The following is a 14,359-nucleotide window of genomic DNA, read 5'->3' on the forward strand; positions in this document are numbered from 1 at the left end:
GGTACTATCTCACCATATAAATGGTACTATCTCCTAACTTATCGGGTCTATTGATTTAACGAATAAATCTCACCCATTGATAAGTTAAAGAAATAAATACTAAGTATATGTGTTTGTTGTTATATCGAGATTAAGAGTACACACATTCATAATAATAGAGGTTCTGTTCTTTTATATAGTCAGTATAAATCGAACAACCTCAAATGGTCATGCTCAATACACACATAGTGTACTAGTGTAATTATATAGTCAAGACAAACTAATACCAAATTACACTACAACCATTCCAATGGTTTGTCCCTATCCATCTTGGATGTGAGCTACTATTTATAATTTATAAGGAACCGATAACATGATCTTCTGTGTGACACCACACACCATGTTATCTACAATATAAATTAAATTGACAACTGCATCGATATATATACAAATATAAAATGCAGACATTTGACCAAAGTGATTCTCATTTCAAAATATCTCAAAAATAGATGTTCATACAAAAGCTAGGCTTATAGTATACATCCCAACATGTACTTGTGCATATGCCTTCTGAATGCATGGTCAACATAAATAAAACCAAAGTTTTCTAGACTCTTGGGCCAATCAGGCCAAGTTAAAAGTCAAGTGGCGACTATAAACCCCTATCTCCATCAACAGTCGAGCGGCGAACTTAAACCCCTGTCTCCATCAACGATCGAGCAACGACTATAAACCCTTGTCTCCATCAACAGTCGAGCGATGACCTTAAACTCCTATCTCCATCAATGGTCGAGCGGTGACTTTAAACCCCTGTCTTCGTCAGCGGTCGAGCGACAACCTTAAACCCATGTCTACACTAAAACGGTCAAGTGACAACTTTGAAAACAAAACGGATCGACCGATCGATCGAAAGAAACACGAGGCCACACGAGTTTACGCGACGCTTGAAAATGGAGCTGAGAAATTAGCATACTAAGAGAATAAAGGTTAGTTGGACGGACAAGCATTCATTGAAACTTTAAAATTTTACAGAGGCAAAACACTCAAACTAACTCACTCTAGATAATCTAAGACATCATCGGATAGTGACTCAGTTAATTTGCCCCGACTGATGACCTTGCTTGATAGAGCAGCGGGGAGGTAGCCACCTTCCCTTAGTTGTTCGAACGTCCCTTCAATTGCCAGGTCGAACAGACGAAGAGCCCGATCGACGACTTTGTCATTAAAAGAATCTGAGTGGATGTAGGCTTACTTCATGAGATCAAACTGTTGGTTGCTACTCGGAAAGCCTATAGGTTCCACTGTACAAAAATTTTGTACAAAGGTCTGAACCTTTTCCTAGCTACCATGTGTTCTTTTAAATTAAATTTTGGATCTCCTGCGGAACTTAACACGTTTGATCCAAAACTTAATCTATTTGTTCTTTTAGGTTTTGACTTGGATCTCCTGCGGAACTTAACACGTTCGACCCAAGTCTCCTTAAGTTATTAATTCCATTAAATATCAATTTCCATAAAAGGTTCCCAGTACTGACGTGGCGAGGCACATGGCCTTCTTGGATATGGGAGCAACCACCACCGACTAGACAAAACCTTTAATAGAAAGCTAATATTTAATTTCCTAAAATAACTTTAGGTTAACCAAAGAGAACAATCAAATCACAAGGAAAAGAAAGAAACAAAAGAACACAACTTCGAAAAAACATATTCGAAATACTAGAACGTAAGCCTCTTGTATTTGGTATTATTTCCATAAATAACTAGCATGATGCGGAAATAGAAATTACTAGTTATACCTTGTAGAAAAACCTCTTGATCTTCTACCGTATTCCTCTTCTAACCTCGGACGTTGTGTGGGCAACGATCTTCCAAGATGAGAAACCACCAACCACCTTCTTCTTCTCCAAGCAAGGTTCGGCCACAAAAGAGAAGCTTCACCAAGGAGAAAAACCAAAATACTAACCAAGCTCCAAGAGATGCTAGCTTTCTCTCCTTCTTCTTCTTCTTCTCCAAGTAGTATCCGGCCACCACAAGAGCTCCAAGGAGGGGAGAGAGGTTCGGCCACCACAAGAGGAAGAGAGGGAGAGGATGGACCGGCCACCACAAGGAACAAGAGAGGGAGAGGAATAATAGATGTTGTGTCTTGAGAAGGCACCCTCACCCCTTCTTTTATATTCCTTGGCCTAGGTAAATTAGGAAATAAATTTTCCTTAATTTCCTTGACATGATTTAATTGAGAGAAATAAAATAAAATTTCCCTAATTAATTTGTGATGGCCGGCCACATCATTGGAAGGCAAATAGGACAAGTTTCAATCAACAATTAAAACTTCCTAATTTGTTTCCGAAAATTTTAAAAAATAAAATTTCTCTTTAAAATCTCTTCATGGTTAATAAAAGAAAATATCTATAATTTTAATTTTATTAACATGTGAATAATTTTAAAGAAAAAATAAAACATCTCTCCAATCTACAAATAAGGAAAGAGATCTAATCTCTTTCTTTAATCTTTTGTAAATTTTTACAAGAGAGATATTTTAATTTTAATTCTCTTTTAAATTAAATCTTCCACATAATAATAAACATTAAAATTAAAATTTCTTTTTAATTAATTATGGCCGGCCCTACTAGCTTGGGTTCAAGCTAGGGTCGGCCACCTTAAACCCAAGCTTAGGCCGGCCCTAGCTTGGTTCCCAAGCTAGCTTGGCCGGCCCCTTTAGGTGGGTATAAAAGGTGGGTATATGTGGGTATAGTACTCTATAAATAAGAGGCTACGATAGGGACCGAGAGGAGGAATTGGTTTTGGTCTCCCGATAAAATTAAGCATCCCATGTTCGCCCCGAACACACAACTTAATTTTATCAATGATAATTCATTCCACTAGAGAACTATCATTGAAATACCGCACCAATCCCAAATTACATTTTTGGGCTCCTTCTTATTATGAGGTGTTAGTCTCCGTGTTTAAGATATCGAATGTCCACTAATTAAGTGAGTTCGACAACTCATTTAATTAATATCTAAGTCCAAGAGTAGTACCACTCAACCTTATTATCATGTCGGACTAAGTCCACCGCAGGGTTTAACATGACAATCTTTATGAGCTCCTCTTGAGGACATTATCAACCTAGTATCACTAGGACACGCTTTCCTTCTATAATCAACAACACACACTAAGTGATACCATTTCCCAACTTATCGGGTTTATTGATTCATCGAACTAAATCTCACCCATTGATAAATTAAAGAAATAAATATCAAACATATGTGCTTGTTATTATATTAGGATTAAGAGCACACACTTCCATAATAACTGAGGTCTTTGTTCCTTTATAAAGTCAGTATAAAAGGAACGACCTCAAATGGTCCTACTCAATACACTCTGAGTGTACTAGTGTAATTATATAGTCAAGATAAACTAATACCTAATTACACTACGACTTTCTAATGGTTTGTTCCTTTCCATTCTGGTCGTAAGCTACTGTTTATAATTTATAAGGTACTGATAACATCATCTTCTGTATGTGACACCACATACTATGTTATCTACAATATAAATTAAATGAACAACTACAAACAAATGTAGATAATTAGACCAAATGTGATTCTTTATTCATAATGAATGTTTACAAAGCTTAGGCTCTCAGTATACACTCCAACAATCTCCCACTTCTACAAAGACTAGCTCTCACCATATGATTCCTTCAACCCTAAAGCTATCAAATTGCAAGGATTGGTATCCACTCATACCAAGATGCACAATGACAACTTCTCCTCCCTTACACGTCGTCTATCATACGTGATACAGTTCTACTTGCTATAGTATGGTTCGTGGTTCCTTCGAGTTTGCAATTGCACCGCTATTATCACAATAAATTGTGATGATTTTGGGCAAACCAGAATCACATCTAAGTCCATTAGAAAGTTCCCGAGCCATACCGCTTCTTTAGCCGCCTCAGAGGTCGCTACATACTCGCCTTCCATGGTTGAGTCCGAAACGCATTGCTGCAACACTCCTCCATGAAATGGCTCCACCTCCTAAAGTAAACACATAGCCCGATGTAGACTTCATGTTATCCCTATCTCAGAAACCGTGTAACCCACAGGAAGCAGATCGTTCGCTTGGTAAACTAGCATATAATCTCTAGTCCTTCTCGTGTACTTTAATATATGCTTTACCGCAGTCCAATGTCCTTGTCCAGGTTACTCGATATTCACTCGACCATGCCCAAAAACAGTATATCGTGTCTCGTATATAGATTGCATACATTAGCTTCCTACACCGAAGCATAAGGAATCGCTTTCATGTCCTCTATCTCTTTTGATGTCTTTGGAGACATCTCTTTAGATAGAGCTACTCCATGTCTAAAAGGTAAGAAACCTTTCTTGGAGTCTTGCATGCTAAAACGAGTAAGGATTGTATCTATATATGAAGCTTGGGATAGACACAACATTCTTTTCTTGCGATCCCTTATAACTTTGATCCCAAGAATGTGTGCACATTCTCCTAAGTCCTTCATATCAAATTGTTTGGACAACCATACCCTTACGCCCGATAATACCTTGACATTGTTGCCAATTAACAAAATATCATCTACGATAGTACAAGAAATACCACCACGTTTCCGTTACACTTCTTATATACACAAGACTCATCCGGACTTTGAATAAATCCATATGATCGATTACTTCATTAAACCGGATGTTCCAAGACCTTGAAGCTTGCTTTAGTCCATAAATGGACCGATTGAGCTTGCATACTAGATGCTCTTTGCCTTTTTCAATAAACCGTTGCTTCATATGGATGTTCTCTTCAAGACTTCCATTAAGGAAAGTCGTCTTGACATCCATTTGCCAAATCTCATAATCCATATGAGAATGGATAAGAGTATCCGGATAGACTTAAGCATGGCTACCGTGAAAAGGTTTCCTCATAATCGATTCCCTCTTTCCGAGTGTACCCTTTCGCAACAAGCCTAGCTTTGAAGGTTTCTACCTTCCGTCTGTCCTCTTTTCCTTTGTAGATCCACTTGCATCCAACGGCTTTTACACCATCAGTGGTTCTACAAGCTCCTGACCTTATTAGAGTACATGGACTCTATTTCGAATTCATTGCCTTTTGCCAAGATGTCGATCTATATCTTGGAGTGCTTCATTATATGATCGATCGTTCATGTTTACCCGGGATCAAGTCCAAGACTCTCCCAAAACATGAATCTTTCAGTCATTACAACCCTCCCACTACGACGAGGCACCGTCTGTGGTTGTGTATCATGTGACACGTGTTGCGGTCTCTTGTGGTACTTCATCTTGTCTTGTTGGTAATCAAGTAGACATGTCCTCTCTAAGTTCTTCTAAAACAACTTTACTATCGGGCTTGTGATCCATTATATAGTCTTCTTCCAAAATCGGGCATTGGTGCTAACAATGACCTTCGGTCTTTAGGACTATAAAATAAACCACCTTTCGTTCCTTTGGGATATCCTACAAACACGCGAACTTCTGTACGAGATTCTAACTTATCAAGATCTGGTTTCAGCACATGTGTCGGACTACCCATATCCGAATATGTCTTAGACTGGTTTTCGCCCATTCCACAATTCTATGGGAGTAGAAGAAACTGATTTAGAAGGTATTAAGTTCAGAACGTATACTGCTGTTTCCAGAGCATATCCCCAAAACGAATTGTAATTCGAATAACTCATCATTGATCTAACCATCTCCATAAGAGTCCTATTCCTTCGCTCTACTACACCATTCTGTTGGGGTGTTCCAGGTGCATACAATTGGGATTGAATCCCGACCTCGATAAGTAATTCCTAAACTCTCCTAAGAGGTATTCGCCACCACGATCCGATCAGAGTGTCTTGATACTTTACCTAGTCGTTTCTCCACATCACCCTTGTATTCTTTGAACTTATCAAAGCACTCTGACTTGCGCATTAGGTAAATGTATCCATATCTTGAATAATCGCCCATGAAAGAGACAAAATATTCAAACCTCCTCTTGCCCGGATGACATAGGATCACACAAATCGAGTGAACCAACTCTAACACTTCTTTGGCTCTATACCCCTTGGCCTTCGACCTCTTGGTCATTTTACCTTCTAAGCAAGATTCACAAGTTGGAAAATTTTCCAACTCTAATGAACTTAAAGTCCATCGGCTATAAGCCTTCGAATCCTACTTAAGTTAATATGACCAAGCCTTAGATGCCAAAGATATGCTTGGTTCATTTCAGGTTCTTTTCTCTTATTAGAATTAGAAGATGAATTATAAATTTCCATGTTTTGCTTTGTGGAAGAATTTGGATTTAAAATATACAAATTGCCAACTAATGCACCAAAACAGATAATCACTTTATTTCTTTTAATAACTACATCATTACTGAAAGAAACTGAATATCCATCTAAAAACAGTTTAGAAACTGAAATTAAATTCTTTCTAAAACAGGGTACATAAAGACAATTTCTTAAAACCAAATTTCTATTTCTACTAAAAGATAAGTAGACGTCTCCCATCGCAACAACTGCCACCTTAGTAGCATTGCCCAGACGATAATCTCCCTTCAGATAGGCGTCGGGTTTCCTGGATCCCCTGCAAGGAATTGCAGACATGATCAGTGGCTCCCGTATCTACACACCAGGTGCGGGTAGATAACACCGCTAAACATGTTTCAACAACTAGAGTATGAGATATACCTTTGTTTTGGTTCTTACGAGGACAATCCGCCTTCCAATGTCCTGACTGCTCATAGATGAAGCACTTGCCCTTGGCTTCTTCATTCCACTTTAAATCCTGTACTCGTGATTTATTCACTTTCTTTGCTGAACCAGTTTGTTTCTTCTTCTTCTTACCTTTTGGTTTAGAAGTAGAACCATTTTCAAGATAGTGAATTTGAGCATTGTGACGAAATACCTGAAGTTCTGTCAGTAGTTCCCCTAATGAATAAATCCTTTTATTCATATTATAGTTCAAACGGAATCGCTCAAAACTTCTAGGTAGGGTTTGGAGGATCATATCGATCCGGGTTTCCCCATCAATTTCTCCTCCAAGGATCTGTATTTCGTTCAGATAAGCCATCATGTTTAGGATATGATCCCTCACAGGAGTACCCTCTTGCATGGTGGCTGTCATTATCTTTCTCATAGCTTCTTGTCTAGAAGCCCTATCGATACCCAAAGAGTTCTTTGAGATTGTTCATAATATCATAGGCTGTTGGTAAATCTTTATGCCGATGTTGCAATACATTTGACATTGAAGCCAAAATGTAACACCGCGCCATCTCATCTGCTTTTACCCATTTCCTATGATATTCAATCTCCTCTTGGGTAGATTCACCAGTGGGTGCATCAGGACAATGCTCAACAAGTACAAATTTATAGCTTTCAGCAGTAAGAACAATATCCGGGTTTCTTTTCCAATCTATGTAATTTGGTCCAGTAAGTCTATTTTGTTGAAGTATGATGGACAATGGGTTGAAAGTCATCCTAAGAATCACAAATAACTTTTGGTGAGAACTCTAAATTTAGAATAATATTGATTCCTCAAACAATACTATTTTAAATTAACCAACACCTTAAAACACCGTGAATTTTGTATGCCACGTTAGTGTGGACGTATACAAATTCAACATTTGTAAATGGAGGGTTTTAACCCATTAATTTTATTATCTTGTCAACCTAACTTGTTGACAAATAAAATTAATAGTTGGTATTATTTGGTCACACACAGTGACTCCGTTGGAGAGGATACTATTAGATGTGTCTAAGTGTATACCATTACTTGACACTAAGTCCATTAATAAGATTATGCCCCTTCCGTTGGGGAAGATCACACGCTCTTAATTAACTTCCTATAGTCATCCATAAATGGAAGTCTGTTCTAGTGGTCCGCAAACAAGCTCATCCGTTATGGAGGAAGGCACTCAGAGCCAACGTGCAAGCTTGTTTGCATCACTTACAAACTAGTAATGGAGACCATGGGATTTACTTAAAAATCCCTCTCCCACTTAGTTATTTATAAATGAGGAATTTTAACTATGCTAGCCTACTAAACTTGTAAACTAACATGCACACACAGCACAATATAAAAGCAATAAATAGAAAATCTAATTTTCAACTATTATGGCTTTTATCTTTAATTGTCCTCCGTGTTGTCATCCAAGTCGCCATATTCGCCACCGGTCTAACTGTCGATCCATCTTGCTCCGAGTTCATTGCCTCGTCCTTAGAAGGTTCCACGCTTGCAAGATTCGATCCATGACATAAATAGAATTTTACATTTTGATCCTATATTCCATAAAAGGAATGTACATGTATCTAGATCAAAAATAAAATCCTAATAAAACTAAATACAGCTCCTGCTGTATTTTAATACAATCATGCACACACATATAAATTGCCCTTGACATGTCCAAGGGTCCAATCACACACATAATTAACTAAAAGCCATAATAGTTGGATCCTGTATCCATAGAGTTAGCACCTCCTACTATTAACCTGCCTAAATTATGTATGACATGTGCATAATTAAACTAAATACCAAATACATGAGGCAAAACCCTAGCTCGATACCAATTGTTGGTTGCTACTCGGAAAGCCTATAGGTTCCACTGCAAAAATTTTGTACAAAGGTCGAACCTTTCTAGCTACCATGTGTTCTTTTAAATTAAATTTTGGATCTCGGAACTTAACACGTTTGATCCAAAACTTAATCTATTTGTTCTTTAGGTTTTGACTTGGATCTCCTGCGGAACTTAACACGTTCGACCCAAGTCTCCTTAAGTTATTAATTCCATTAAATATCAATTTCCATAAAAGGTTCCCAGTACTGACGTGGCGAGGCACATGGCCTTCTTGGATATGGGAGCAACCACCACCGACTAGACAAAACCTTTAATAGAAAGCTAATATTTAATTTCCTAAAATAACTTTAGGTTAACCAAAGAGAACAATCAAATCACAAGGAAAAGAAAGAAACAAAAGAACACAACTTCGAAAAAACATATTCGAAATACTAGAACGTAAGCCTCTTGTATTTGGTATTATTTCCATAAATAACTAGCATGATGCGGAAATAGAAATTACTAGTTATACCTTGTAGAAAAACCTCTTGATCTTCTACCGTATTCCTCTTCTAACCTCGGACGTTGTGTGGGCAACGATCTTCCAAGATGAGAAACCACCAACCACCTTCTTCTTCTCCAAGCAAGGTTCGGCCACAAAAGAAAAGCTTCACCAAGGAGAAAAACCAAAATACTAACCAAGCTCCAAGAGATGCTAGCTTTCTCTCCTTCTTCTTCTTCTTCTCCAAGTAGTATCCGGCCACCACAAGAGCTCCAAGGAGGGGAGAGAGGTTCGGCCACCACAAGAGGAAGAGAGGGAGAGGATGGACCGGCCACCACAAGGAACAAGAGAGGGAGAGGAATAATAGATGTTGTGTCTTGAGAAGGCACCCTCACCCCTTCTTTTATATTCCTTGGCCTAGGTAAATTAGGAAATAAATTTTCCTTAATTTCCTTGACATGATTTAATTGAGAGAAATAAAATAAAATTTCCCTAATTAATTTGTGATGGCCGGCCACATCATTGGAAGGCAAATAGGACAAGTTTCAATCAACAATTAAAACTTCCTAATTTGTTTCCAGAAATTTTAAAAAATAAAATTTCTCTTTAAAATCTCTTCATGGTTAATAAAAGGAAATATCTATAATTTTAATTTTATTAACATGTGAATAATTTTAAAGAGAAAATAAAACATCTCTCCAATCTACAAATAAGGAAAGAGATCTAATCTCTTTCTTTAATCTTTTGTAAATCTTTTACAAGAGAGATATTTTAATTTTAATTCTCTTTCAAATTAAATCTTCCACATAATAATAAACATTAAAATTAAATTTTCTTTTTAATTAATTATGGCCGGCCCTACTAGCTTGGGTTCAAGCTAGGGCCGGCCACCTTAAACCCAAGCTTAGGCCGGCCCTAGCTTGGTTCCCAAGCTAGCTTGGCCGGCCCCCTTTAGGTGGGTATAAAAGGTGGGTATATGTGGGTATAGTACTCTATAAATAAGAGGCTACGATAGGGACCGAGAGGAGGAATTGGTTTTGGTCTCCCGATAAAATTAAGCATCCCGTGTTCGCCCCGAACACACAACTTAATTTTATCAATGATAATTCATTCCACTAGAGAACTATCATTGAACTACCGCACCAATCCCAAATTACATTTTTGGGCTCCTTCTTATTATGAGTGTGTTAGTCTCCCTGTGTTTAAGATATCGAATGTCCACTAATTAAGTGAGTTACTGACAACTCATTTAATTAATATCTAAGTCCAAGAGTAGTACCACTCAACCTTATCGTCATGTCGGACTAAGTCCACCTGCAGGGTTTAACATGACAATCTTTATGAGCTCCTCTTGAGGACATTATCAACCTAGTATCACTAGGACACAGTTTCCTTCTATAATCAACAACACACACTATGAGTGATACCATTTCCCAATTTATCGGGTTTATTGATTCATCGAACTAAATCTCACCCATTGATAAATTAAAGAAATAAATATCAAACATATGTGCTTGTTATTATATTAGGATTAAGAGCACACACTTCCATAATAACTGAGGTCTTTGTTCTTTTATAAAGTCAGTATAAAAGGAACGACCTCAAATGGTCCTACTCAATACACTCTGAGTGTACTAGTGTAATTATATAGTCAAGATAAACTAATACCTAATTACACTACGACTTTCTAATGGTTTGTTCCTTTCCATTCTGGTCGTAAGCTACTGTTTATAATTTATAAGGTACTGATAACATCATCTTCTGTATGTGACACCACATACTATGTTATCTACAATATAAATTAAATGAACAACTACAAACAAATGTAGATAATTAGACCAAATGTGATTCTTTATTCATAATGAATGTTTACAAAGCTTAGGCTCTCAGTATACACTCCAACACAAACCTACTCGACTCAGCTCCCTGATAAGTCTCTAAGGCCACTCGGGAAGCCTCTAGCTCTTCCTTCAACTTGCTCAGCTCTTCATCCTTGGCGTCGAGCTGGGCCTTCGTTGCAGTCTGCTCGGCCGGCCGACCGTCCGTCTTGCTATGCCTTCAAGGCAGCCTCAGCATCCTTCAAGTTTTGGGCCAACACCCGAAATTCTTTATTTTTGATCTCCAGATCTTCAATGGCCCGGAATTTCCTAGTATCAGCCGAATGGATTTTGGATTCAAAGGTGTTGGCCTGTTTATTGAGCTGAGCTAATTGGGTGGCTTGCTCGGCATTTTTTGCTTTCTCCGCCTCCAACTGCTCGGCGCTCTTGGCCAGATCGGCTCTTAGTTGAGACATTTCATCATTCATCTGCTCCAATTGCTTCTGAGAAGCAGATGATTGGCCGCTCGGTGCCTTCAGCTGCTTGACTTCCTGTTCCAAAAATGTGAGTCTCTAACACATGGCCAGGCTCTCCACTCAATACCGCGAAGAACCAAAGAAATATAAGAGGCGATTAGAGATAAATTAAAGAACATACAAAAAACTTACCTAGTGGACATCTGGGTATGACTATCCGCGAGCGCCCTCGGAGTCATGAACGCTGTGCGGGCTCAAGCGTTCGCCCATATCTGTGCGAGCGGACCTTGAATGATTATTTAGTGCTCAGGGGCTCAGAATTCAGTGTCGTCCGACTCAAGCCATTCCTCAGTCGGAAGATGGATCAGAGAAGCGGGAGATTGCCAGAGTACAGGGGGATCACTAGCGAAGACATGAAATGCCACAACGACGAAGCTCGAAGATGAAGGCACAAAGTGGAGAAGACGATGACACACGTGAGGCTTATAAACCACATGATAGGTCGCTCTCAGCCGTCCGATCCCAAGTTTCGAAAACCTAGAAGAAGATTTGACCGTAGAATTTAAAAAGACGCTAGTCATGTTAGTAGAGGATATCTACCTGTCTTGTCAGGCGTGCGGCAGCAGAGAGTGTTGGTTGCTACTCGGAAAACCTAGAGGTTCCACTGTACAAAAATTTGTACAAAGGTCTGAACCTTTTCCTAGCTACCATGTTTTCTTTTAAATTAAATTTTGGATTGCCTGCGGAACTTAACACGTTTGATCCAAAACTTAATGTATTTGTTCTTTTAGGTTTTGACTTGGGTCTCCTGCGGAACTTAACACGTTCAACCCAAATCACCTTAAGTTATTAATTCCATTAAATATTAATTTCCATAATTGGTTCCCAGTACTGACGTGGCGAGGCACACGGCTTTCTTGGATATGGGAGCAACCACCACCGACTAGACAAAACCTTTTATGGAAAGCTAATATTTAATTTCCTAAAATAACTTTAGGTTAACCGAAAAGAACAATCAAATCACAAGGATAAATAAAACAAAAAAAAACACAACATCGAAAAACATATTCGAAATACTAGAATCGTAAGCCTCTTGTATTTGGTATTATTTCCATAAGTAACTAGCATGATGCGGAAAGGAAAAATTACTAGTTATACCTTCTAGAAAAACCTCTTGATCTTCTATCGTATTCCTCTTCTAACCTCGGACGTTGTGTGGGCAACGATCTTCCGAGATGAGAAAACACCAACCACCTTCTTCTCCTCCTAGCTAGGTTCGGCCACAATAAAGAAGCTTTACCAAGGATGAAGAACAAAACACCAACCAAGCTCCAAGAGATGCAAGCTTTCTCTCCTTCTTCTTCTTCTTCTCCAAGTAGTATCCGGCCACTACAAGAGCTCCAAGGGAGATGAAGGATTCGGCCACCACAAGAGGAAGAGAGGGAGAGGATGATAGCCGGCCACAACACCAAGGAAAAGATGGAGAGAAATAATAGAGGTTGTATCCAATGAAGGCACCCCCACCCCTTCTTTTATATTCCTTAGCCTTGGTAAATTAGGAAATTTAATTACAATAAAATTTCCTTAATTTCCTTGACATGATTTAATTGAGAAAAATAAAATAAAATTTCCAATTAAACTATAATGGCCGGCCACATCATGGAGGAATAAATTAGACAAGTTTTAATCAACAAATTAAAACTTCCTAATTTGTTTCCGGAAATTTTAAAAATAAAATTTCTCTTCAAAAATCTCTTCATGGTTGATAAAAAGAAATTTCTATAATTTTAATTTTTCAACATGTGAATAATTTTTAAAGAGAAAATAAAATATCTCACCAATCTACAAATAAGGAAAAAGATTTAATCTCTTTCTTTAATCTTTTGTAGATCCTTTACAAGAGAGATATTTTAATTTTAATTCTCTTTAATAAATTATATATTCCACATAATAAAAATTAAAATTAAAATTCTTTTAAATTTAATATGGCCGGCCCCCTCTAGCTTGGGTTCAAGCTAGGGTCAGTCACCTTAAACCATGCTTAGGTCGACCCTAGCTTGATTCCAAGCTAGCTTGGCCGACCCCCTTTAGGTGGGTATAGAAGATGGGTATATGTGGGTATAGTACTCTATAAATAAGAGGCTACGATAGGGACCGAGAGGAGGAATTGGTTTTGGTCTCCCGATAAAATTAAGCATCCCGTGTTCGCCCCGAACACACAACTTAATTTTATCAATAATAATTCATTCCACTAGAGAACTATTATTGAATTACCGCACCAATCCCAAATTATATTTTTGGGCTCCTTCTTATTATGAGTGTGTTAGTCTCCCTGTGTTTAAGATATCGAATGTCCACTAATTAAGTGAGTTACTGACAACTCATTTAATTAATATCTTAATCCAAGAGTAGTACCACTCAACCTTATCGTCATGTCGGACTAAGTCCACCTGCAGAGTTTAACATGACAATCCTTATGAGCTCCTCTTGAGGACATTATCAACCTAGTATCTCTAGGACACAGTTTCCTTCTATAATCAACAACACACACTATAAGTGATATCATTTCCCAACTTATCGAGTTTATTGATTCATCGAACTAAATCTCACTCATTGATAAATTAAAGAAATAAATATCAAATATATGTGCTTGCTATTATATTAGGATTAAGAGCACACACTTCCATAATAACTGAGATATATGTTCCTTTATAAAGTTAGTATAAAAGAAACAACCTCAAATGGTCCTACTCAATACACTCTAAATGTACTAGTGTAATTATATAGTCAAGATAAACTAATTCCTAATTACACTACGTGTAACACCCATAGGGTCCTTAGCAAAATTCTAGAATATTTTATCATGAATAAAGAAAAAAATATATATGCTTTAGTTAAATTTTGCTCCTAGTCGAACACTTAAACAAATAAAATAGAAATAAAAATATATAAGGTCTAAGACTTGAACTCTAGATCTCTCATTAGATGCCTGAATAAGATAACCACTAGACCAAGAGAAAT

This window comes from Zingiber officinale, chromosome 4B, assembly GCF_018446385.1.
Source record: "Zingiber officinale cultivar Zhangliang chromosome 4B, Zo_v1.1, whole genome shotgun sequence".
In the NCBI taxonomy this organism is placed as follows: Eukaryota; Viridiplantae; Streptophyta; class Magnoliopsida; order Zingiberales; family Zingiberaceae; genus Zingiber; species Zingiber officinale.